Source organism: Phacochoerus africanus, chromosome 5 (assembly GCF_016906955.1).
Source record: "Phacochoerus africanus isolate WHEZ1 chromosome 5, ROS_Pafr_v1, whole genome shotgun sequence".
NCBI classification, from domain to species: Eukaryota; Metazoa; Chordata; class Mammalia; order Artiodactyla; family Suidae; genus Phacochoerus; species Phacochoerus africanus.
The window spans coordinates 34,676,504-34,703,969 of record NC_062548.1 but is presented as its reverse complement, the minus strand read 5'-3'; the positions used below and the strand labels follow the sequence as shown (position 1 = coordinate 34,703,969).

General features: G+C 42.6%; 1 long non-coding RNA gene across 1 annotated transcript in view; it reads right to left on the bottom strand.

The window, feature by feature from the left end:
* The window catches only part of LOC125126758 (uncharacterized), a 92,565-nt gene that overhangs the window by 52,996 nt on the left and 12,103 nt on the right, over window positions 1-27,466 (bottom strand). Inside the window, exon 2 of the long non-coding RNA XR_007134780.1 lies at window positions 5,541-5,769. This is a non-coding gene — a long non-coding RNA (uncharacterized LOC125126758). The remainder of the gene's footprint in view (window positions 1-5,540; window positions 5,770-27,466) is intronic.

The following is a 27,466-nucleotide window of genomic DNA, read 5'->3' as shown; positions in this document are numbered from 1 at the left end:
AGAGAAGCTTCCTAGAGGGGCTAGAAAAAGATGGGGATGCAGGTCCTAGGTAAGGGGACCGAAGACTAGTTTGACCCACGATGGTCTCAAAACGGTCCGGGATGGCTGGAAGGACTGTAGGGAAGGTGTAGAAGTTGTAACCGATAGAGGCCATCCCTTCTTTCATTTACTCAAAGGATAAAAGCTGAGAACATGTAGTGCATGAGGTGCCAAATATGTGAATCAAACCCCTCTGGTCACCACTCTCCTAGAGCTGACAAGATAGAGAGGAAGAAATAAATACTGTTGGTAGACTGGGTCGAATGGTGTCCCTAAATATTCATGCTAGCCCAGAACCTCAGAATGTTTGGAAAGATAGTCTTTGCAAATGTGATCAGCTAAGAGGAGGTTGTATCAGATGAGGGTGGGCTCTCAATCCCATAACTGGCATCTTCATAAGAAAAGAAGAGGACACACAGAAACACATGGAGCAGAAGGCCATGTGAAGATGGAGGCAGGGTTCTGAGTGACAAATCTACATGTCAGGGGGTGCCCAGGACTGCCAGCAACCACCAGAAGTTCCCTCGGAGACTCCATAAGGAATCCAAACTGCTGACACCTTGATTTCAGATTTCTAGCCTCCTGGACTATGAGAGTATACATTTCTGGTATTTCAAGCCACCTAGTTTATGGTGATTTGTTGGGGCAGTCCTGCAAACTAGTATAGTTGGATTACGAATCTGTACATTATACTCAGATTTCCAAAACAATGCAGCATTTATATTTCCTGAATTCACCTGATAATCCTCACAAATCCTCACCCCAAGGGGTCATGGGGAAAACACAAAGTTAGTTCAATTAAGTTAGTGCTGCCCCATGCAATATTTCAAACAATCTTTGTTTTTTTGTTTCTTTGATTTTCAGGGCTGCACCCGAGGCATATGGAAGTTCCCAGGCTAGGGGTCAAATTGGAGCTGTAGTGGCCGGCCTACACCACAGCCACAGCAATGCTGGATCCAAAATGTGTCTTCAACCCACACCACAGCTCACAGCAATACCAGATCCTCAACCCACTGAGCAAGGCCAGGGATCAAACCCACACCCTCATGGATCCCAGTTGGGTTTGTTAGCCACTGAGCCATGATGGGAATTCCCTTCAAACAGTCTCTCTTTTTTTTTTTTTTTTTGTCTTTTTGTTATTTCTTCAGCCGCTCCCGCAGCATACGGAGGTTCCCAGGCTAGGGGTCGAATCGGAGCTGCAGCCACCAGCCTACGCCAGAGCCACAGCAACGCGGGATCCGAGCCGCGTCTGCAACCTACACCACAGCTCACGGCAATGCCGGATCGTTAACCCACTGAGCAAGGGCAGGGATCGAACCCGCCACCTCATGGTTCCTAGTCGGATTCGTTAACCACTGCGCCACGACGGGAACTCCTCAAACAGTCTCTTAAGGTGAGTTAGCTTCTTCCCAGCACTTTCCATTTCCATTTCCCCTTCTTACACTTATTCTTCAGTGGGGCATCAGATAGGGATCAGGAGGCAGGAGTGGTGGCAGGGACAGAAGGGGCCTCAGATCTACTCAGTCAAGCCCATCCATTGAATCCAGGCACCTCCGGTCTCCATGGTGATATCCCTTGCTGACTGGTTTCTGGGCACCCTGCTTGGCAGTGGACCACGTGGAAACCCATGATAGGTAAACTTAAGATCTCTATTCTCTCTGTCCAGTCAGGGCCTGTGACAGGCCCCTCCACAATCCTCCTCCAGCTGCACATCCCTCAGATATAGACCACTCCCTTTCAGCCCCCAGGCCAGGTGGCCCACCCTACCGCACCCTACCATAGATCACTTTGCTTCTGGAGCTCCCAAAGCAAGCTTCCTAGGCATTCTTAGCTAACATCCAGGTCCTTCAGTAACTCAGAAAAAAAAATCTGGCTTTGTTTAGTCCCCACAAGGGAGGCTAAAGATACTGTCTCAGGCTAACTCTTCCCTAACTGCAGCATGATCTGCCTTTGAAATAGCCACCTTATGTTAACACAGGGGGCATCTTATAAATCCTTCTCCTCTCAGAACCTAGATAGGAAACAGGAAAAGAAAAAAATCCTCTCTGCTTTCATCTCCCCATCAATCTCTCTAGCTGGTTTCTCCTCCCTACATGTCATCACAGAGAGTTTGATGAAGACACATGTGTTTCACCACCTACTTCCCTGAGCCAGTAACTCATTTCTTCCTGCTCCACTTGAAACAGCAGGAATGAACCTTCAGCCACTTCTTCCCCTTTCACCAGGATGTTCTCTATTCTACCTTCTGCTCTTCCCCAAGGTAGCATCACTCTTCCTTCTTATTCTAAAGATGTATTAGAAGAACCTGATTTACCACAAAAAGAAGAAAGAGCATTTCTTTAAATTTTTTAAAATATTACCCCTTGTTATGAGTAAACAAATATGCAAATAAGACATTTTAAAAACTGCAAGTAAAACATTTGATGAGCCTTAAGAATAAAGTAAATAGAGGAGTTCCCATCGTGGCTCAGTGGTTAACGAATCTGACTCAAACCATGAAGTTGTAGGTTCGATCCCTGCCCTTGCCCAGTGGGTTAAGGACCCGGCATTGCCATCAGCTGTGGTATAGGTCACAGACGCGGCTTGGATCCTGCGTTGCTGTGGCTCTGGCATAGGCCGGTGGCTACAGCTCTGATTAGACCCCTAGCCTGGGAACCTCCATGTGCAGCCCTAGAAAAGGCAAAAAGACAAAAAAAAAAAAGAATAAAATAAATAGAATAAAATTATAAGTGGAAAAACATAATCAAAGTTTTCATAAAAATAGATAACACATTTAGGGCATATTAAGACTTTGAAATATTTTTTAAGTTGTCATTGTAACTTTTGTGGCATCATGGTTATGGGCAATGCCACAATTAACTGTAGTTAACAACAAGACGTCACATGACAAATCAGCCTATTCACAATGCAACAGGCGATAGGTATATGGTTTGAACAGTGCAGTATTCCAAACAGGAATGCCATTGCCGAAATTTGCACCAAGTGCCAAGATTTCATAAATTGTGTCTCTGTAACCACCATTGTCTTTGTTTCTATATGCTACAGCCTCCACTCAGGAAAATGCTGTCACTGCAAAAATATTAACATCACCTTTGTCTCAGTCACTGACATACCATCAGATGAAGGAAGAACCATCAACTTCAGGACCATGGAAGCCCTGGGGACAGCCACATCAGCAAGAACCCAGAAGCATGGGGGAAGCAGAGTCATGCTAGTGACGAGCATAACCAAAGGATCAACTTAGACAAGTACTACCCAGCCTACTTTGACAAGGTTCCTATGAGACCTTACCACTTCAAGAGGAACCACAACTTCTGCCCAAATGCCAACCTTGATAAATTACGGACCTTGGTCGGTGAGCAGACATGGGCAAATGCTACCAAAACCAAGGCTGGAGATGCTCCCATCATGGAAGTGATACAATTGTGCTACTAAAACATTCTGAAGAAGAGATGTTCTCAAAGCCACCTGTCATCATGAAAGCCAAATGCTTTGGCAGAAGAGGTGAGAGAAAGATGAAGGGCAAGAAGAGGGGTCTGGTATCCTGGTGGCTTGAAGCCACATGGATTTCATTAAATGCTTTTAAAATGTGTTAAATATATTAATAGCACAAAAGGTTTGGCTGTCATTCAATGTCTTCCCTGTCACCCCTGCATCCAGGAAGGAAGTCATTATGTGTGTACTGCCTTCCAGCTCACAGCTCTCACACTATAAGCTCCACTGTAGAGAAAGAAGGATTTTTTTTCCCCAGCCACAGATTTCTCATCAGTCAAGAGCAGCATCGGGGTTGGGTGTTGAGACCATTCTGCACAAATTGTTCCATACCCAATAATTATGGGTCAGACATCTCCAGCATCTTTGTGACTTTTCTCTACCTGCATGCATGGCATGTAAGCTTCCTTCCCCCACTCCAATCTCCTTCCCTGCTTGCCAACTTGGTAAAAAATCTTTTGTTATCCTCAAAATTATTCTGACATCATCTCTTCCTTGAAGTATCCCCTGATCCTTCCAAAGAAGATTTGTCTATTCATTCTCTCCAAAAACCCCATCCCTTGTGGCCATTACTATTAATGCGTCTAATGTCTTCTACATGTATATTTCCATGATTATCTGTTTACTTTCTCAAGGGAGCAAATTATACCCTATTCAACTCTGACAATTTAGGTCAGGGATTCTCCACCCTGACTTCACATTGAAATCACCTGGGGAACTTTAAAAACGGTGGCTTCCTGGGAGAATCCCCAGAGGTTCTGGTTTAATTAGCCTGGGGTTTGGCATTGGATTGTGTTTTTTTTTTTTATGAAATTGTTTTTGAGTGCCAAGGATGATGCTGATGCACAGCCAAGGCTGAGAGCTGTTGCCCTTGCATCCAGCATGGGGCTTGGTAAGCTATACTCTGTCATTTAACTGTTTCATCTTCCTGATGTTTAAATGCTCTTAACCTTTAGCAGATTTTCCCCTACAACTGTTGTTAGGATGAGTCACCAAAATATCACTTCTCCCTGAAAAACTAAACAAACCTTTGAAATAGATGTCTCCATCCATCAGTGCTCTCCTCCTAGGGCAGCTCATAAAAAACACTCAAGAAATAACTCCTTCTGAAGGAGGGAGGCTGGCTGTTGACTTTATTATTTTTGCATAAAGCCCACACATACCCTAGGAGCTACTCTGTGGCCCAGAAACAGAACTCTGGAACAACAACAGCAAATCAGATAGGAGCCCCCATCATGTTTGAACCCCCGGGCTTCTCTCCTCCCTCAGCCTTGAACTCCAAATCCTGTTCAAACTGCTTTCCAATAATTCCATAGATGAGGATACTGCTATCAAGAGGACTGCAGAGCCATCTGTGCAAGATTCCCCCCCCCCCTTTTTTTTCCTGTTTTTACTTGGAGGAGGCTTCCCACAGTGATGCTCAGATGCAAAGACAGAAAGAAGCTTTTGCAGTAGGTCAACAGTGGTTTAAGCTGGGAGCCCCTTCTTTCAGAGGTTACATAGAAGAAAAAGAAGCTTGAACAGCTCTGATCCTAATGACATGTTCAGGGCTTCCCCCACTGCCCCTCCCTCAGTACCTCAATCATCTGAAGATGAATTAGGGATGCTCTGGTATTAATGATGTTGACCCCATTTGCTTCCTGGACCATTAATGAGGAGCCCCAGTCTTCTCCTTGGTACCAAGCTTGACCTGGAGGCCAGCCATCCTTTTACATGATGCTGAGTTATACATATTCTAATATGCGGGCAAGGGTGAAACTTAATGAAAGCAGACAGATTCTGATTCTTCCTTCCCCTTTATTATTTTGAAAGCCATATTAACCTGGGCAAGGCTGACCTTATGAAAACTGCAGTGAGAGCCTGCCCAGGTGGGGCGAAGCCATCCCTCATCTGAAAATATCTTCCCTGATGCCGATAACCCATCATTCAAAATGTACTATTTGAAACTGGGAGCAGCTTGTATAATGTCAGACACCTGTCCCATCCCCACTAATAACAATAACACCAACCTTCCAGGGCCAGGGTGAAGTCCAAGAAGCTGAGGGCATAGCATGCTCTTCATCAGCTGGCATAGCAGAAATGAGGCAAGAGAAAAGGTTGGTCCTGGACAAAGCAGCCTCCACTGTCAGATCTGAGATAGACTGAGGAGATGGGGGCTGGATGAGTCCAAACATGAAGGTATCAGATATTCTCAATGAGCACGAAGGGGACAGACTTGCTGCTTTAAAGATGTAAGACCTAAAGAGACAATACAGAAAATTCATCATTATTATAGTTAGTATGTGGCAGGCATGTCCTATGGGTCTGGCATTTGTTCTAAGTGTTTTGCCTGTATTGGGCATACAGTCCTTGTTCTGTACTACAATTATGATCACCCTTATTTTATAAGTAGGGAAGCTGAGGCTCAGGAAGGTGACACATTTGCCAGAGTCACACAGCCAAGAAAGAGTAAAACTGGGGTTGATTCCCTACAGAGTGCTGTTGACCTTTACACAGTCCTGCCTTGTTATCGAGGAACTGGCCGTGCATTCTATTCTGGCAGGGGTGGAATCCTAGCATCCAGGGGACAGTTCAAAGTTCTGGGTGCAGAGAAGGCAAGGGTGGAGTTTGCCAGACAGCAGCCCCATACATTTTCCTTGGGCTGCTCTGTTTCTTGGGCTTGACTCCATCATCAACTCTGACCACCAACTTATATCCATTTCAGATATGACGAACATGGCTATGGGTAGCTTGGAGAAGATTCTTGCCCACTGGCCGTGAATCTCTGAACACTGGCAAATGGAAATCCTGCTACTCTGTCAACCCGAGGCCAAAGTATGCTACAATGTTCAGATGATGTTTGGCCTCTTAAGTGTACCCTAAGCGCCGTGCTCATCAAGCCAAGGTCAGTCAGTGGGATGCAGGGTTTCTCAGTCTCAGCACACGTGACATCTTGGGATGGGTAAATCTTTGCTATGGGAGGCTGTCCTGTGTAGGATGTTTAGCAGCATCTGTAGCCTCTACTCACTAAATGTCTTCAGCACCATCTACCCCAGACGGGATAATGGAAAATGTACGGCTAAACATCTCTTAGGGGGGCAAGATCGCCCTGAGCTGAGAACAACAGGATAGTCCCCAAACTTTAGAGTGCCTTGGATTCACACTATGGGCCTGATAAAACACAGCTGTCTGTGTTCTCAGAGTTTCTGACCCAGCCGTTCTCAAATGGGTCCAAGGATGTGCACATATCCTAGGTGATGCTTCTGCTATTGGCGCAGAAACCACCCTTAGAGAACTACTGAATTAGTCCATTCCATTATGTGTCCAGAATCATGCATACTGTTAATCCTGAGTGTGGATGACTCTATGAAGACCTTCCTCACGTGCTAGAAAAATAAAGGTTCTGGTTTAGACAATGACTCTCAGTTGAAGAGTCAAGTAGGAGAAAGGAGCCTAGAATTAGAATTAGAAAACGTGAATTTGAGCCCATTTAAAAAAAAACAAAAAACAAAAAAACCCAAACCCAATGAGTTATTGGAACTTTTAAGGCCCCCATTCCCTAATCCACAGAATAAAGCCAAGAACAAGTGACAGCAAGCTGACTCTGGATTGTTGGTGACTCGGTGAAAAAAACCCAGGGACACCCAAACTTTGATCATCCTCAAAGCACATCACAAGATCTTTCACAACATGAAATGAACACTTCTCTTTACATCAACTCGCAAAATAGGGGAGGAAAAAACCTTAATTATCCATTATATCATAAGAAATCACATCTGTGTAATCTCTTTTCACTTGATAATTATGCTTTCCCCAATAGGCACTAAGATAACTATTAAAAATCTCCGTGTACCACTTAAAATCATCTTCTACACCTCCCATGGTCCATGTTATCACACTTTGGGGAACCCTGGAGTGTTTGTGAGGGAGCTTTATAGGTTACAAAGTGTCATAGAGATTCAAGGTGCTGTTATTAACTTTGTGTGGCCAGGAGGTGGTTGTTAACTGTCTAGAGAGGGAACAAATGTTGGGACTGGGAGGCCTTCCCTGACATGAGCTACTGCAGCGAGTGTACATTCCTCTGTTCTTAAAGTCTGGCTATATATCAGGAATGGCCACGTGAAGCTGTTATCCCAGCCCCTTTGGTCTCTGAGAGCCCTTCCTAATATTCCCTAATGCCATTTCAGGTGGGAGATGATGAATTCAAAGGGAAGAGCCAGTTGAAAGCTGTAGGAATACACTTGACACTAACAAGATCCACCTGCACTTATTTCCCTTGTAATTCCCCAAAACAGGTCTTGTTCCAGAAGAGACCCATCACTGGCTTCAGCACAGCCTCTCCTGGGGAGGACATCACTTCAGAGCCTGGCCCACGTGAACCTGGAGCAAAAGACCCTTCGCTTACCTGCCTAGGATCATGGGGCTTTAGGGATTTAGCATCTTCTTGGAATAGGCGCAAACCCTCAGGCAACTGCTTCTCCCTTTAAACTAGTAGCTCTCCCTTCTGTGTGTATTAGGCGCACCTCAGAAGAATTTTTTTTTTTTTTTTGGAAAATTAATGCAGGTGCCCCACCCCAGGTCAAATGAATCAGCACTCCTAGAGGTGGGACTCAAGTATCAGTATTTTTACTGCTTTAAAAATACACGTGTGCATCCATGGTTAAGAACAGGGTGTTAAGTGAAAGGCAAAAAAAAAAAAGAAAGAAAGAAAGAAAAAGAAAAAACCTGCAAACACTTTGAGTCTCCCTGTAACCAAAGGACCTCTGTCTTAAAGATAAGCACACACCAACTGTGATTCTAAAAATTCGATGACCTTTTATCCATGTCCCCTTGAGTTCGTGCACTGATTTCTTCTCTCCAAATGGCAACTCATTCTGTTTTCCACTTCAAAACTCAAAGAAAAACCTTCTGTATTTTTGGTGCAGCCACTATGGAGAAGAGTATGGAATTTCCTTAAACTAAAAACAGAGTTACCATATGATCCAAAGTATCTCACTCTCACTCCTGGGCTTATATCAGAAACTGACAAAGAAATCTAACTTGAAAAGATACATGCACCCAAATGTTCATAGCAGCACTATTTACAATAGCCAACACATGGAAGCAACCTAAGTGTCCATTGATAGATGAATGGATAAAGGTGTGGTATATAATATTGTATAAAAAAGAATGAAATAATGCTATCTGCAGCAATATGGGTGGATCTAGATATTATCATACTAAGTGAAGTAAGTCAGACAAAGACAAATGGCATATGATGTCATTTATGTATGGAATCTAAAAAAAGATACAAATGAACTTATTTACAAAGCAGAAACAGACTCACATAGAAACAAATTTATGGTTACCAAAGGGAAAGGGGGAGGCTAAATTATGTGTTTGGGATTAACAGATATATACTACTGTATATAAAATAGATAACCAATAAGGACCTCCTATATAGCATAGGGAATTATATTCAATACCTTCTAATAACCTAAAATGAGAAAAAATCTTTAAAATGATGTATTTTTTTTAATGGCTATACCTACAGCATTTGGAAATTTCCTTGCTAGGGATCGAATCAGAGCTGCTGCTGCAGGCTTACGCCACAGCCACACCAATGCCATATCCAAGATGCAACTGCGACCTACACAAAAGCTTGCAGCACAGCAATGCCAGATCTTTAACACACTGACCAAGGCCAGGGATGGAACCCACATCCTCAGGACACTGTGTAGGGTTCTTAACCCACTGAGCCACAATGGGAACTCCAGTATGTGTGTGTGTGTGTGTGTGTGTTATATATCATCAGGAAGCTGATGTAAATACTCAATGAATTAAAACAAAAACGTTCTGTATTTATTGAATATTTACACCAATACCCTGTTCTACATGTTTTGCATGTAATTCACTGGATCTGCTTAATGAGGCAGTACAGTGGCAATATTTGTTATAAAGGAGAACTATTAGGTATTCTATCCTGTACGACCACAAATTTCCGGAATTTCCCCCTCACATTTCTGAGATCACTTCCTCCTCCCTTTACCCATGAAGTTGCAAGAGAAGTCACCATTTTGGTCCAACGTTAATCCCAGCCTTTAAACACAGATGAGTGGGCTAGTGTTGGATACAAGCCATAGCCAAGCCAATTCATCCCTAAGAACATAGAAGGTAGAGGGGGTTGAGAAGAAGGGAGAAAAAAATAAGGTCTTCTCCATTCATATAATATAATCATACATAAACTAGAGGTGCCAGCAATCATTTATTATAATTTGTTTGTGTAAACGAATATAAGTTAATAAGACTAAGACTGAAGAAAACACACAGAATCTCATATAACAGAAGGAGAGTCTATATGGCATTCAAGGCCCTGATTAGTCCCCTATGCTCCTGCTTGTGTACTCTGTGAGACACCAGTATTCTTATGATAAATTCCTCCATTTGCTTAAGTTAATCTGAGTAGGCTTCTGTGAGTTGCAATCAAGATGAATTAATATGACTATGCATAGGATACAGAGGAGGGGTGCAAAGAAGCATAAGACTTTGGCAGACCCCCTATAGGAATGTGCAGTGTGGGAAACAGAAAAATCAAAGATGTGAGGTCAGACACAGGTCAGCTCCAAATGCCCACACGCCAGCTGTGTGACCTTGGGAGGTTATTTTCCCTCTGTGAACTAGGTTTTTCCCCTTCACAAAGGATACCAATATTTCATGTGAACACTCTGCAAATGAAATATCAGTATATTGCCTGGCACCTTGTGGAGGCTGCAACTAATCAGAATTCCTTTCCCCGTCTTAGCACTGGAAGGGGTCTGAGGGAACAAAGAGGAGAAAGTTAAGAGGGCGGCCGCCCAAGATCTGAGCATGACCTGGGTTTCATGAGGTTGTAATCCTCTCAGCTCTCTGTTTGCTCCTGGCTGAGGCAGACAAGCAGACAAGCCAGCATGGAACCCAAGGAGGCCCTTTACACATTCTGGATCCCACACAGCCCAGAGGGCATCCGAGCTGCCGACTAAGATGTTTTAATCTTAGGAGTTCCCATTGTGGCTCAGGGGTTAACGAACCTGACTAGGAACCATGAAGTTGCAGGTTCAATCCCTGGCCTCGTCAGTGGGTTGAAGATCTGGTGCTGCCGTGAGCTGTGGTGTAGGTCGCAGATGCGGCTTGGATCCCGTGTTACTGTGGCTGTGGTGTAGGCCGGTGGCTACAGCTCCAATAAGACCCCTAGCCTGGGAACATCCACATGCCGTAGGGGCAGCCCTAAAAAGACAAAAAATAAAAATAAAAGATGTTTTATCCTAAAGGGTCTCAGGGAAGGCAGGTGGAAAGAGGAGGTCACAGAGCTTGGAGTGCAAAAAAAAAAAAAAAAAAGGAAAAATTCACAGCTGTATGTGCTTTTTGAAAGTCTTATTCTGAAATAAAAATTATGAAAAAAAGAACTAGGTCACTGAATTGAAACACGTCAGGATCTTCATTAAAAGTTTGATTTTTCTCATATGAATTCCAAATAATAGAGGGATAGGAGAATGACATTTGCTTATTTTAGGGTCATAGGATAAGTTTGGCCTTTCAAGCCAGAGAGATTTCTAGCCCGCAGCAAGCCACACCTGCTGTTTCAACCCCATTGAATGGAACTAAAATGCCTAATTTATTGGATTAAAGAAATTAAATAAGATTCTTATAAAGTGCCCAGCGTATGGTATGTGCTTAATCAATAAAATTGTCACATCTCTTCTCCACACCCTATAAAGCTTTAATGTGGCCCTAAAGGGCATGAATTTTAGGACTGACACAGTTGAGTTTGAATTTCACTTTTGACGACTATATGAAATGACTTAATTTTTCATAACCTCATTTTCCTTCTCTATTAAAAAGGAGTAACAACATCTACCTGATTTTGCTGACCCAGATCCATTTCCCTTTCTCCATTACAGGGTTTGCTTTTTTTCAATTACCATGGTTTTCCTAGGTAGCTATAGGCTTCTGGAAGGCTGACCTCACCCTCAGGCCCCAGGGTAGCTTAATTGGTCTGGAGAAAATCCTATTTTCTCTGTGGATTTGGAATGAGCATATGACATAGCTTTGGTCAATGAGACAAGGGAAGAAAATGATTGAGGACTTTTCAGAAAAGATCTGTCTTTCCAAAGGTCTCTTCCCTTTCTGGATGTTGTCCAGATGTGATGCCTGGAGTTTCTTTAACCCATTTTGAGGTCAGCTTGTGAGTGAAACTAACACTGAAAAAAAAAAAAACAAAACAAAAAACAGGATGAAAAGAGCCTGGACCTGTGCATCCCTGTTGATCCTTTGAATCAGCCTACTTAGAAACCTGTCTTTCTTCCAAGTTTCCTGATACTGGTGATCATGAGTGACATTGAAGCCAAGTGGATGCACAAATTCTGTCACTTGCATCCAAAAGTATCCGGACCGATGAGAGCTCTTTGAGATAACACAGGCAAATCACTAGTCACAGTCAACCCTGGCCACCCAGGAAGGGTACAACAGACGTTTAGCTCTTGTCGTTGATGCCATCATAACCATTATCATCGTTACTAGCTAACAATAATAAAAACAACAGCAGCAACTATGAGAGTAACAGTAAACAATGCCTATGTGCCAGGCACACTTTTAAGTGCTTAATATACTTAAATTAACTAATTTTCACAAAACCCCATGAGGGAGATGCATAATTATACCAAATGGATGGAGACAATGAGGTTCAGAGAGGTTAAGTAACTTCCCTAAGGTTACACAGCTGGTAGATGATAGAGGCACTATTTAAACCCAGGTAGCCAAGCACTAGAGTCTATGACACAGGAGTTCCTGTCATGGCTCAGTGGGTTAAGAACCCAACATGGTGTCCATGAGGATGAGGGTCCAATCCCTGCCCTTGCTCAGTGGGTTTAAGGAAACTACATAGCCGCAGGCTGGCGTAGGTCTCAGATGCAGCATGGATCCCACGTTGCTGTGGCTGTGGCGCAGGCTGACAGCTGCAGCTCTGATTCAAACCCTGGCCCTGGAACGTCCATAGGCCACAGGTATGGCCCTAGAAAGAAAAACAAAACAAAACAAAACTATGACACAGAGAGGAAGACCACAGGGAAATCTGATTTTATCTTCTGATGTGCTCTCCCTTCTTCCTTCCAGCTTCTAAGCAAAGCCAAGACAAATGAATAGAGTCCCCAGGGAGAGACCACTATGGGGTGAAAAGGGGGCTGATTTCTATGTGTGACCTCAAGTAAGATAACTGTGACTCAATTGCCTACCTGTAAAAGGGGCAGGGGGTGCTCCTACCTCGTGGGATTGCTGAGGGGAGGGGCGAAGCTCCCTGTTCAGTGTGTGACTCAGAGCCTACACGAGAGCTATTAAAGATCAACTATCACAGCCTCGCAGCATTTTCCTACCTTTCTCCCATTTACCAGTTGCCTACTCTGTCTCTTTGAATGATGACATGAAGAGGAAAAAAGACTTAAGGAGATGGTCTGAATGCCAACCATGTCGGCAGTTACTGCTTTAATTTAAAGCCCTTTCTCTGCTCTTCTCACTAAGGAGTCTGATGATAATTCCGTCCCAGTGCTTCATTTCATAACCAAGGCCAATTTGACTCATTATCTCCCTGTCAGCACCAAGAGAATGAAAACCTGCTGTCAGTAACAACTTGTCCCCGCTCAGCATCTCAGAATAGAATCTGGGGTAGAGGAGGAGTCAAGGGTGAATTCCCCCATGTGGGTCATTAACCCTGAGGAACACATCCAAGGATGCTCGGCCAAGCCCAGCCCAGGATAAGGCTACACGTGCCAGCAACCTTCTGAGTCACCTCAGGGGATGACCTTTGAAGGAGGAAACTACAGGGTCAGGGCAGAAAGGCTCACTCATGGCAGAAATGAACATAGCATGATGTTCAGATTTGTGAACTGTATCAAACCAGAATACAGGTTCCAGAATCAGGCAGATGTGGGTTTGAATCCAAGCTGTGCTATGACTTTGGGCAGGTTCCCTAGTTGTTCTGAGCCTCATTTTTCTTGCCTATGTAATGGAGTGATACTATCTATACAGGCAGGCCTCAGAGATACTGTGGCTTTGATTCCAGACCACCATAATAAAGTAAACATTGCAATGAAGTGATTCACATGAATTATTTGGTTTTCCAGTGCATATAAAAGTTATATATACACTGTACTGTGGTCTATTAAGTAAGCAATAGCATTACATCTTTAAAAATAATGGGCATACCTTGATTTAAAAATACTTTATTGCTAGAGTTCCCATTGTGGCTCAGTGATAATGAACCTGACTAGTATCCATGAGGATGCGTGTTTGATCCCTGGCCTCAATCAGTGGATTAAGGATCTGGCGTTGCCATGAGCTGTGGTGTAGGTCACAGACTTGGCTCAGATCCCACATTGCGGTGGCTGTGGCATCAGTAGCTCTGATTCACCCCTAGCCTGGGAACTTCCAAATGTGGTGGGTGTGGCCCTAAAAAGACGAAAAAAAACACTTTATTGCTAAAAAACACTATTATCTTGAACCTTCGGCAAATCGAAGTGAAATACCAAAGATCACTGATCCCAGATCACTGTAACAAATATAATAATACTGAAAAAGTTTGAAATATTGCAAGAATGACCAAAATATGACACAAAGTGGGCAAATGCTGTTTGGAAAAATGGCACCAGTAGATGTACTTGACACAGGATTGTCACAAACATTTATTTCTTTAAAGTATAGTTGATTTACAATGGTATGTTAACTTTAGGTGTGCAATGTAGTGATTTAATATTTTATAGATTATGTTCTATTAAAGTTAGCATAAAATACTGGCTATATTCCCTGGGAAGTACAATATATCCTTAACTTATTTATTTCTTACATAGTAGTTAGTTCCTCTTAATCCTCCAGCCTTATTTTGCCCCTCCCCCACCTTTCTTACCACTGACGGCACTAGTTTGTTCTCTCTGTGAATCTGTCTCTTTTCTGTTATATTTATTTGTAAAAAGTGCAATATCTGGAGTTCCCATTGTGGCTCAGTGGGTTACAAACCCAACTAGTAACCATGCGGATGCAGGTTCAATCCCTGGCCTCACTCAGTGGGTCAAGGATCTGGCATTGCCATGAGCTGTGGTATAGGTTGCAGACAGGGCTCTGATGTGGCATTGCTGTTGCTGTGGTGTGGGTTGGCAGCTGCTGTTCCAATTCAACTCCTAGCCTGAGAACTTTCACCTGCCGCAGGTACGGCACTAAAAAGGAAAAAAAAAAAGTGCAATATCCATGAAGATCAATAAAGTGAAGCACACTAAAATGACATATGCCTCTCCACAGAGATGCTAACCAAAGCACGACCCTCCCTCAAGAGCAAGAATTCTTTACTTAGGTTCCAAAATGTGGGAAAGCACCCTTGCTTCAACATGGCTGCTTCCCAGCCATTTCTTTTTCTTCCTGCTTCCAAAGTTTCAGCTCCTTTGAAGTTCATGTTGAGCCTTCACTTCAGCCACTCACTCTCATTCACTGAAGAGTCTAGCACCTAGACCACTGTCTTCCTTTCCACCGTTATTCCTGTCATCCTTCCTTGTGACCCCAGTACCCATGTGAATTATCCAAGTGTCCATCCAAGGACCCAGCTGCCCATATCCTTGACCACTGTATCTCTGCAAATCTGTCCTCTTGATTCATCTCAACCACACACGGGCATGATTACAACTTTGAGAGCACCATGTCTAAGAAACTTAAGTATCCCCATCCTTGTATCTTTGCAGCTCATCTGCTGCAGGACCCTCTAATCCAATTATTCTCCCCACCATTGAAGCCCCTACGCCATGGTCCCCCATCACTACCTCCTTATTGATCATCTCGTGTCCACCCTTTGTTTCTTCTTCCCACAGTTTAGGTTCATGGTCAAACACTTGGGGACACCATTAACTCTTTCACTTCCCCCTTCCTCTATTTAGTTTCTCCATCCAAATCAAACCCAGGTTAAACCTTATGCTTACCTCTTCTGTGCCTGCAGCCCAACAGCTCAACATGGTTGGAGAAAAACACACCCAGGTGACTGACCTCACTTTACCCTTATGACGATAATCGTACCAGAAAAACTTACTGTGGGAGTTCCCGTCTTGGCTTATCGGTAATGAACCCAACTAGTATCCATAAGGACACGGGTTCGATCCCTGACCTCACTGAGTGGGTTAAGGATCCGGCATTGCCATGAGCTGTGTTGTAGTTTGCAGACCTGGCTCAGATCCCACATTGCTGAGGCTGTGATGCAGGCCAGCAGCTACAGCTCCAGTGCAACCCCTAGCCTGGGAACTCCCATATGATGTGGGTATGGCCCTGAAAAGACACACACACACCAAAAAAAAAAAAAAAAAAAAAGAAAGAAAGAGAGAGAGAGAAAAGAAAATTTTACTGTGTTTCTCCAGAAACTTGGTCTTTCTGTTTTTTTTTTTTCAGAATGACTATTTAATATCTTCTTCCCCAACCTCCAATGCCTCTTTTCTCATCCTTGGAAAACTGATGACCTTTCTCTTATTTCACTGAAAATGAGAAACTTCAAAAGAACTCAATCATCCCACGGCCACCACCAAATTTGCAAACACCTGTACAGACCGCTTCTGACTTCCCTGTTATGCTGGATGGACCATCAGCCTCTCCACCATGACTCTTTCCTCCTCAAAGACTTTACAATGTCAATTCTCTTTTTTCTCCTGCATCAGTTCTCCCCTCTCTGTGGATCATTTCCATAAGCATGTGGACGAGCTATGGCAATGCTCTTTTGTTATCTTGTTACTCTTTATTTTCACTTATTTATTTATTTATTGCTTTTTTTAGAACCACACTCATGGGATATGAAAGTCCCCAGACTAGGAGTAAAATCAGAACTGCAGCTGCCACAGCCACAGCAATGAGGGATCTGAGCAATGTCTGCGACCTACACCACAGCACATAGGCAAAGCCAGATCCTTAACCCACTGAGCGGGGCCAGAGATTGAACCCAAGTGCTGATAGATGGGTTTGTTTCCAGTGAGCCATAAAGGTAACTCTAGGGCTCATTTTTTAAAAAGAACACTTCCCTTGATATTACATTTCCTTCCATCCAATATCCTGTTTTTCTTTCCAGCCTACCACAAACTACCCCACATTCCAGGCTTGCTCTAACTGAATCCGTATGTCTTACCTACACCATGACCCGTATGTTACCCAAACTAACTGTCAACTCTCAGCCTTCCTCCTACAAGAATTCTCAGCAAACTTTGACACATCTGGCCACTCTTCCTTCTTAAAAATATGACACAGATGGGAGTTCCCATTGTGGCTCAGTGTTTAACAAATTTAACTAGGAACCATGAGGTTGTGAGTTCGATCCCTGGCCTCACTCAGTGGGTTAAGGATCCAGCATTGCCGTGAACTGTGGTGTAGGTCACAGATGTGGCTTGGATCCCGAGGTGCTGTGGCTCTGGCGAGGGCCAGCAGCTACAGCTCTGATTAGACCCCTAGCCTGGGAACCACCATATGCTGATGGAGCGGCCCTAGAAAATACAAAGAAGATATATATATATATATATATATATATATATATATATATGACACAGATGAATGAATATAGCAAAATAGAAACAGAGAGAGAGAACAAACTGGTGGTTACTAGTGGGAAGAGTGGTAACCACCAGGGGTTACCTAAACCTTTAGTGGTTACCTAAAGAGGAAGGACAACATAGAGGAAGAGATTTAAGAGGTATAAACTATGAGGAATAAAATAATAAGATACAAGGATTAAATGTACATCACAGGCAATATAACCAATATTTTATCACAACTTTTCTGTTTTGTCTTTTTAGGGCCACACCCCCGGAATATGGAAGTTCTCAGGCTGAGGGATCAAATCGGAGCTGAAGATGCTGGCCTATGCCACAGCCATAACAATGCCAGATCCGAGCCTCATCTGCAACCTACACCACAGCAACACCAGATCCTTAACCCACGGATCAAGGCCAGGGATCAAACCCAAATCCTCATGGATACTAGTCAGGTTCATCACCACTGAGCCATGACGGGAACATGCTTATCATAACGTTAAACGGAGTATAATCTATAAAAATATCTAATCACTATTCTGTAATCTGAAACTAATATAACATTGTAAATCAACTATACTTCAGTTTAAAAAAAAAAAAACTCAGGAGCATTCTCTCTGCTCCTGAATTTGGAGGTACCCTTCTCCTCTTCACTGAAAGCTCATTCTCCATCTTTTTTGCTGGATCTTCCTTGTATATCAACTTCTCAATGCTGAAATGATCCAAGACTCAACTCTTAACCTCATCTTCCCCTCTCCTCTCCTCTGCTCTTCTCCACCTAATCTCTTTCTCTAGAAGGCCACATCCCTTCTTACTTAACAGCTGCATGTTGATAATCCCAGAATTAATATTGCTAGCCAATCTTTCCACAATACTCAACTCTTCGGTCAGCAACCTTTGATACAACTGGCCACTTGATGATTCAAAATCTGCACATAGACATCTCATGAGTTTGTAAATACCTTAGGTCAAAAACAGAACTTTTGACTTCTCAGAGAAAATCTATTCCCTATCCAAAAACATATGTTGAAGCTAATCCTTCATCACAACTCTTAGTGTAAGACAGAGCTCAGCAATCTGCAATCCTTGGGCCCAAATCCAGCCCACAATGTGTTTTCGTAAATAACATTTCATTGGCAAACAGCCATCCTCATTCATTGTCTGTGGCTGCTTTCATGCTACAATGGCAGAACTGCATGGCTGTGACAGAAACCATTTGGCCCACGAAATCTAAAACATTTACTATCTGGTCCATTACAAAAAAAGTTTGTTGATTGCTGACCTAAGCCACCATTGTTTCATGCCTACCTAACTGTCATGGCCTTCTGCTTCTGTAGATTTTCTTCCATTATTTTTCCTCACTATCACCCAGAAGTCGGAATGATGTTCTTAAAACACAAATCATATCCTGTCACTCTCCCAATTACAAAGCTCTAATTGTTCAATCATATTCATAATAAAAGCCACACTCTGTGTTATGACTTACAAGGCTATAAATGATCAGAACCTATTCTCCTCTTCAACTTTATTTCCTACAACCTTTTTTCTAACTCACTAGATACCAGCCATACAGCCTTTTCACTCTTGCTCAAAGAAAGTACTTTCACTTTGCAGGGGCTTTGCACTGATTTTGCCATCTCCCTAAAGCACTTGGGGTCCACATATCCCTAAGGCTCCTTCTTTTCATGATTCGGGTGTCTGCTCCAGTATCATCTCCTCTGCTGAAAGAATGTCATTTTCCATTTGACAGGGATTTTGTCTCTTTCAGTCACTGCCATGCCCACAGTGGCCTCATATTGGAGACTCTCGATATATAACTGTTGAAGGTATAAATGGATGTGTCCTAACATAGAGATAAGCAGAAGGGGCTGTGGGAACACAAAGCAAAGGTGCCTAGCACTAAAGGATGCTTATGAAGGCTAGAAAAGAAGGGACTCTGGATGAGGAAGGATTTTTTTCAGAAAGGGAGGCAAATATGTCCAAAGATAAAAATGATGAGGGAAGGTGACACACTTTGAAGCACAAATAGAGGCACATATAAGATGAACCATAGATATACATATAGATCAGGATGGGGGTGGAGTGAAACAGACATAAAGCAGCTGATAAAAGACTTTGAATATCAAGCTAGGATGTTTATACTTTTCTGAGGTCATTGAGAAAATTACTGAAAACTAAATAGAATTATAGCATGATCAGAAATACTGATATCTGGAGTTACTGTAGTGGCTCAGCAGTAATGAACCTGACTAGCATCCATGAGGACGCAGGTATGAGCCTTGGCCTCGCTCAATGGGTTAAGGATCCAGCAATGCCATGAGCTGTGTTGTAGGTCAGATGTGGTTCAGATCCCATGTTGCTCTGGCTCTGGCAATTGGACCCCTACCTGGAAACCTCCATATGCCGTGGGTGTGGCCCTAAAAAGATAAAATGACAAAAAAAAAAAGAAAGAAAATAGAAATGCTGGTATCCAAGCCTAGTGTTGTCCTATGGCACATTCCAAATTCTCTCCCCTCTATTATGAAGTTTTCATATATAATTACTCTGGATTTTAAGTATCAAGGGTATTAATTTAGCATCTGGTTCTAGAGTCAAGCTTTAAAATTTTCATCATCTCTCATGAATCAATTTCATTCCTGGAATTCCATAATATGGTAATTATCTAAAATCCTGGAAGAGCTGGCGGCACAAAAGTGTTCATTGCAGTATTATTTATAATAGGAAAGAGAATAAACTAGGTACTTTACAGAAATAAGATTGTTAAGAAAATATGGTCTATCTACTTATTGTAGTATTATGCAGTCATTAAAATAATATTTTTCTAGAGAGACAGAAAAAAAGATCAGTGGTTTCCAGGGACTAGGGGAGGGGAGAAAGAATGATTTAGAAGGTTTATGAGGAAATTTTTGGTGACAATGTGGCTGTTCTATATCTTGACTGGTGGTGGTACACATTTGTCAAAATTCAGAGATCTGTGCACTACAATTGGTGAATTTTACCATGTGCAAACTATACCACAAAAACCCTGCCAAAAAATCTTAAATCACATTTTGAAATCATTTTGAATGCTGCAAAGAAGTTACATACAGAATATGAAACAATATCAAGTAACACAGAAACCATGCAGAGGGGGAAAAATAGAAGAAACCATGTCAAAATACTAACGTTAGATTACTTTTGCCATGGTGGCAGGGCAAATGCTGTTTTCTCATTTTTGTCTTCTGTGCTTAATTCTGGTGATGAAACAAATAAAGCTTGCTTTAAAATATGCTAAATTATGAACTTTTCTTTCCATGGTCTTTGATTTTAGTATCCTTCAACAGCACACACAACGTGGCTTGATATCTGTGATGTGCTGGAGAGGAAACTGAGCACCAGGGACAGCTCCCTGGCATGTGTTTAGAGTGGCTTGGAATGAGGTTCCAACAGCTTGCCCTGCCCATTGCCCCATGGCAATTCCTCAGGTCAGAAGACACAGCTTCTCCTTCAGAAGGCTCTGGGATTCAATGTCCTCTACCAGCAAACCCCACACCCCAGTCCCTGCCTCCATCTCCAAGCTTTGGCAGACAAACACGAGACACACTCAGAATACTTGGTGACCGCAAGAGAAAAATTGTATTCTTTAGACTCTTGAAGCAGACAATCTCTTCAAAACCATTTCATAAATCACACCCTAGAATCTGTCAGCAAATACATATTGCAAACAACAATAACAACTGTGTCCTTTAGAAAATGGATTTTAAACTTCCATCAAAGTCCATCAGAACATTTCTCTCAAATGCAATGTACATTTTTGTCTCTTCATCTAAACAGTTGTGATGGACTGAAGTGGTGGTAAGGGGACAACATCCTAATGAGGACAAGAGGAGAAACCAAGAAATAAGATGGAAAGGCTGTAATAAATTATAGATTTTGATAAATTACCGCACACTGTCAAGTTTCAATTACAGAAACACATAGTTTACACAAGTAATTACTGAAGAAATTACCACAGAAGCACATCCATTCATTGAATTATCAGGCATCAATTCTGTCCCCTGATTGCATCTTCAGTTCCAAGAATGGCAATCACAGCTTCACACAAAACTTTAATAACACAGTCTTTTTGGATTAAAAAAAAAGTGCCATTGGATGTAAAATATGTACAGGGATGATAAGAAAAGGCTGCTGACTCATACTGAGAAAGAAAGCGGCTTCAATAAGTTAATTGAAAAGGCAGAACTTTGACAGCTAGAAGTTGATCATTCAAGAAGCCTGCTCTGAATGTGAGTTCTGATGCTCTTTGAGGGTCTTTGACATTACCTTGGGGATCAAGAGACATGACCCATTGAGGATAATGCCCAGGTACCAACATACCCTGTTGATGTTGGGGTGTCCTTTAATATTAAGGCTCCATGGTCTTTAAGGGTTTTTAGTCTAACTTTCAAGCCAATGTTTACATCCTTTCCTCAACTCAATGTCTGGTTAAATGTAGAGAAATATAGATGTATAATTACATGTTAAGCCCCTTACAGAAGATACTCTTAATGTTCCCCCCACCATGTTCCTGTACTCTTTTTGAAAAATTATTATTATTATTATTATTATTATTATTTTGCTTTTTAGGGCTGCACATGCAGCATATGCAAGTTCCCAGGCTAAGGGTTGAATCAGAGCTGCAGCTGCTGGCCTATGCCACAGAAACACAGGATCCGAGCTGTGTCTGCAACCTACACCACAGTTCACAGTAATGCGGGACCCTTAACCCACTGAATGAGACCAGGGATTGAACCCACCTCCGCATGGATACTAGCTGTATTCATTATTGCTAAGCCACAATGGGAACTCCCTGAAAAATTATCTGTAAATCAATTTTATTGAAGTTACAATTTATATGCAGTAATATGCAATCATTTACATGAAGTCTGTTGAGTGTGGATACATTCACCAGAGTAACCATCATTATGTGAAACCTATAAAATATATCCATCACCCCCAGAAAGTTCTTCCATAACTTTTTACAGTCAATACCTCTCCCAAACAACCCCAGAAGCAATTACTTTCAGTTTTCTGTCACTAGATTTAGCTTTGCTTTTTCTAAATTTTCATGTGAATGAACTCTTACAGTCTCAGCAGTCCTCTTTTGTGTCTGTGTTCTTAATGTCACATAATGCTTTTGAGATTCATCAGGGTGTTGCATATAATAATTGTTTGATCCTTTTTATTGCTGAGGAGTATTCCATTGAATGGACAGATCATAGCTTGCTTGTGCATTCTGTCGATGGACACTTGGGTAGTTTCCAGTTTGGATCTTCGGGAACAGCATCTCCTTCACAAGGTTGTTTTTTGTTTGTTTGTTTTGTTTTTGTTTTTTAGAGTATAGTTGATTTACAGCATTGTGTCAATTTCTGCTGTACAACAGAGTGACCCAGTCATACATATACATACCTTCTTTTTCTCGTATTATCTTCTATCATATTTTACCCCAAGAAATGATTTAGTTCCCTGTGCTGTACAGTAGCACCTCACTGATTATCCATTCTAAATGAAATAGTTTGAGTCTACTAAACCCAAATCCTGCTCCCATCCCACTTCCTCCCCCCTCCCCCTTGGCAACCACAAGCCTGTTCTCCATGTCTGTGAGTCTGTTTTGTAGATATCATCATTCGTGCCATATTTTAGATTTCATGTTATCAGTGATATCATAAAGAGCACAACCACTACTGATTGAAAGGGGGCTGCCCAAGAGAGTGAGGATGATTATTGGGAACTGTATTGGTGAGTGTATCCATTCTAAGAAAAGCCAGTGGACTTACAGAATGAAGGACAAGAAAGCATCCGACATGAATTGTAGTATTTTCAGGCTTCGAGGAATAGCAGATAAAATAATGTGTCCGCACACAAATTCACCTCTGCTTAGAACCTCAGAATGTAGCCTTACTTAGAAATAAGAGTCTTTGCAAATACAATTAAGGTAAGAATTGAGATGAGCTCATACTGGATTAGAGTGGACCCTAAATGCAATGAATGTCCTTATAAGAGATAAAAAAAAGGACTTAGAGAGACAGAGACATGGTGAGGAAGGGCATCTGAAGATCATATGAAATCAGGCAGAGATTAGAATGATGCGGCCACAGCCAAGGAATGCCCAGGGCCACCAGAAGCTGAAAGAGTTTAGGAATGAGTCTCCTCCACAGCCCTCAGAGGGAACATGGACCTGTTAACACCTTAATTTCAGACTTTGGGGTTCCAGAACCACAAGAGAATAGATTCTATTGTTTTAAGCCACCAAGTTTGCGGTGATCTGTTTCAGCAGCGGCCCTAGGAAGCTCTTGGGTGGGGTGATGGCCCAGAAACAAGGGAAGAACTTTCATAACTATCCTGTCATTTAATCATAACCAAGCACCTACAAGATAGATAATAGTACCTGCACTGCATAGGTGAGGCAACTAGGTCTCAGAGAGGGTAAGTGACTCAACAAAGATCACACAGCACCTCACTGGCAGAGCAGAGATCAGATCTCAGGCAGTCTTTCCACAGCCTCTGAGCCCAAACTGAGATGAAGTGTGGTAGTAGGACCCACAAAAATATGTCTACCCCCACTTTGTGCAGAATGGTCTATCCTTTCTACTCTGTTCCCTCAACCAAGGGTAGCAAGATGCACAGATGCATTGGGCAGACCTCTTTGGACTGTAAGCAGTGTCAGTTGACTTATTTAAAGCAAGACAAACAAGTGAACTCAAAAGGGGGATTCACTGACTGACACAATGAAAGTTCAAGGAGTAGCCCAGCTTTAGTTTCACGGTAGATTGGAGGTTCAGGTGACATCATCAGTAATACCTCTGTCTTCTGATCCCATATATTCCCCCAGTGTTGGCTTGTCTTGGGCAGGTTCTGATAAGCAATGGCCACCAGCAGTAGGGGTTTGCACTCCACAAGCTTAGCAATTCCAATGGCAATTTGAACCTAGGTTATCTGATGCCAAAACTTTTGCTTTTGCTGTCTCACTGCAGCCTTTGACTTCAACCTTTGCCCATTCATTTAGTTCACACACATTTATCGAGCACTTCCCCTAGACCTCTACTATACCAGTACTTCCCCAGATTTGTGAGGTGCTGGGGATATAGCAGTGAACAAGCCAGGTGAGATCTCTGCCCTCAGTGAGGGCATTATTTCTCAGGAGTGGGTGGGGTGGGAGATTCAGACAAAAGACAATGAAAAGAAGACAATACAATAAGCAATACAGTAGGTTAGATGATGACAAGTGCTAGCTAGAAAATGAAACCACAAACTGCAGTAGATAGGAGAATGTTTATTTTAAATGTAGTGGATGCTTTATCAATGAGATGGAATGGATGAGTATCCTAGGGGTTAATGAATAGGAAAGGCAGATGAACTCAAGGAGTATGAACTAAGGAACTTCTGAAGACAATCCAAGCACAGTCCAGAATTGGTGGGGCAAAATCCCAAGAGGTTGGAATGCAGGAAGAAAATGGAACCAGGGCCATGACTCAAGAACTAGAGTTGATTCCTTTTCTTTCTTTCTTTTCTTTCTTTTCTTTCTTTCTTTCTTTCTTTCTTTCTTTCTTTCTTTCTTTCTTTCTTTCTTTTCTTTTCTTCTTTCTTTTCTTTTCTTTTATTTTCTTTCTCTTCCTTTCTTTCTCTCTCTCTTTCTTCCTTTTTTCCTTCCTTCCTTCCTTCTTTCCCCTTCCTTCCTCCTTCCTTCTTTCCTTCCCTTTCTTTTTTTTGTTTTGTTTTTAGGGTTGCAGGTATGGGAGATGGAAGTTCCCAAGCTAGGGGTCAAATCAGAGCTGCAGGAGTTCCCAACATGGCTCAGTGGTTAACGAATCTGACTAGGAACCATGAGGTTTTGGGTTCGATCTCTGGCCTTGTTCAGTGAGTTAAGGATTTGGCGTTGCTGGGAACTGTGGTGTAGGTCACAGACACAGCTCAGATCCCATGTTGCTGTGGCGTAGGCCGGTGGCTACAGCTCCGAATGGACCCCTAGCCTGGGAACCTCCATATGCTGCAGGAGCAGCCCTAAAAAAGGCAGAAAAGAAAGAAAAGAAAGAGAGAAAGAGAGAAGAGAGAAAGAGAGAGAGAGAGAAAGAGAGAAAGAAAGAAAGAAAGAAAGAAAGAAAGAAAGAAAGAAAGAAAGAAAGAAAGAAAGAAGAAAGAAAGAGAGAAAGAAAGAAAAAAATAAATCAGAGCCACAGCTGACGGCCTACACCATAGCCACAGCAACATGGCATCCAAACTGCATCTTCAACTTATACCACACCTCAGGGCAATGCTACTGAGCTGAGCCAGGGATGTAACCCACATCCTCATGGATACTATTCGGGTTCATTACTGCTGAGCTATGATGGGAACTCCTAGAGAGTTGATTTGATTTAGGGAAGAGAAAGCTGAGACTGGGTGAGAAAGTCTGGGTGAATCACTACACAACAGGGCTCCTGAAGTTTCCCCTCATGGGATGAAGTGTATGAGTGTCAGACTCAATCCCAAGCTACAGTACTGAGTCAGTGACCAGCAGCACACATGGCTTACGACTTTCTGAGGCCATTTCTAACCTCAGAGTGCAACAACATAATGATGGGCAATGATTTAGAGCAGCAATTTTGGGAAAAACACTATTACTAGGTAATTTTGGGGAGTTTGACTGGGGTGGATTTCAGAAATAAAGTCTGCAGTTCAAGAAAAGAAGGTAAGAACTGAAATTTGGGGTAATTGACAACACCTGCAATGCAGGAGCCTGCCAGGTACTTTGCTCAGTCCAGTGGGGACAGAGAAATACATGGACTTTGGCCTTGACCTTCAAGATATTTCTCTGCCCAGAAGATGTTGAATAGAAGATTTCCTGATGCCTTGAGGATGAAATGTAAACACTTGCCCACAGCCTCTTGTGCCTTACATCAGAGATCTGCCAACTGGGGCCCTGGGGTCAAACAAAGCCAGCCTAAAGTTTGTTTTTGTCAAGATTGTTTTAGGGGAATATGGACACACCCATTCATTTTTGTATCAGCTGTGGCTGCTTTTTCCATAAATGGCAGAGTTGAGTGATTATAACCGAAACCATACAGTCTGCAAACCCTGAACAATTTACCGCGTGACACTTTACTGGAAGCATTTGCTGGTCCCTGCCTGACATCATCTGGCTCTTGTCTCTGGCTCACCCCATGAAATTCTCCACCTTGCTGCTCTGCCACAGCCACCCCAGGCTGTACAAATTTCTTCCTCGCCCCGGGCCCATGTTCTCCCCTTCCGTCTTCTCAGGGCTGACTCTTCATCACCAAACTCCTACCTCCAATGCCTCTGAGAGACCATCACACTGTTTTATTTTCTCCATAATACTCATGACTTGGGAGATTCTACATTTATCCCTTTACTTAAATCATTAATTCATTCAGCAAACACTTAGGGAGTGTTGACTATATGAAAGCAATTGGTATAGGCCAGTGGACAAGACAATGATTCTGGTCATTTTAGAGCTCACATTCCAGTTGAAGGAAAGCAAAAAATAATCACATTAGCACACATGTTTGAAATCATTCCATTTAGTGAAAGGGGTAACAAAGACAACAGTGGGTGGGAAGTATTTTCAATAGAATACATGGAGCTGAGACCTGAATGACAAGAAGGGGCGAACCGTGTGAAGTGTGGAAGGAAAAGGGGGAACAGCAAGTGCAAAGGCCCTGGGGCAGGATTGAGCTCGGAGGAACCAAAAGAAAGCAATGCGGCTAAGTGAGCATGGGTGAGGTGTTCAGCTTGCTCTCTTTCTTGCTAGGTTTTAAGAGGCTCTTTCTACATAGAGCCCTCTCTTATCACATACACTGCTCTCTCTCCAGCTCCTAGAAACAAGTCCACCTACCTTGGGTCTCAGTTTTCTCATCCCTGCAGCAAGAAAGTTAAACTAGATCATGCATAAGTGCCTCACCAGCTCAAACCTCCATAGCATTTAAATTTTCTGAGATCACAGATTAAAAAGCTTCCCCTTTTAAGCATCCGCAAAACATGCTCCTCATCATTTTTAAAACCGTCGAAGTGGCAACTCTTAAACATGGATCGGCAAACACATAACTAAGCAGGGGATTTCCAGCACATTCTCTCGGATGTGCAGTTCATCAGAACATAAACAAAGCAAGATTCCTGGATCAGACTCTGGCCCTTCCGACTCCAGGCCTTTCTGAGAATATCAGAAACACAACGAAGCTTTTTAAAAATAGCTTCTTCCCTACATTTTAATACACTGTCTTTTAAAAAAAAAAATCTGCGTTTTCACTGTGGAAGGAGAAGGAGGAACTAATCAGGACTAATAACTTTCTTCCTGCTGTTTGCATGGTCTCTGCTGCTATTTCTTCCCTAAAACAACTGAGTGGAGAGAACGTTCCCTCCTCGTAGTGATGGACACAAAGATAAAAATCCACCAA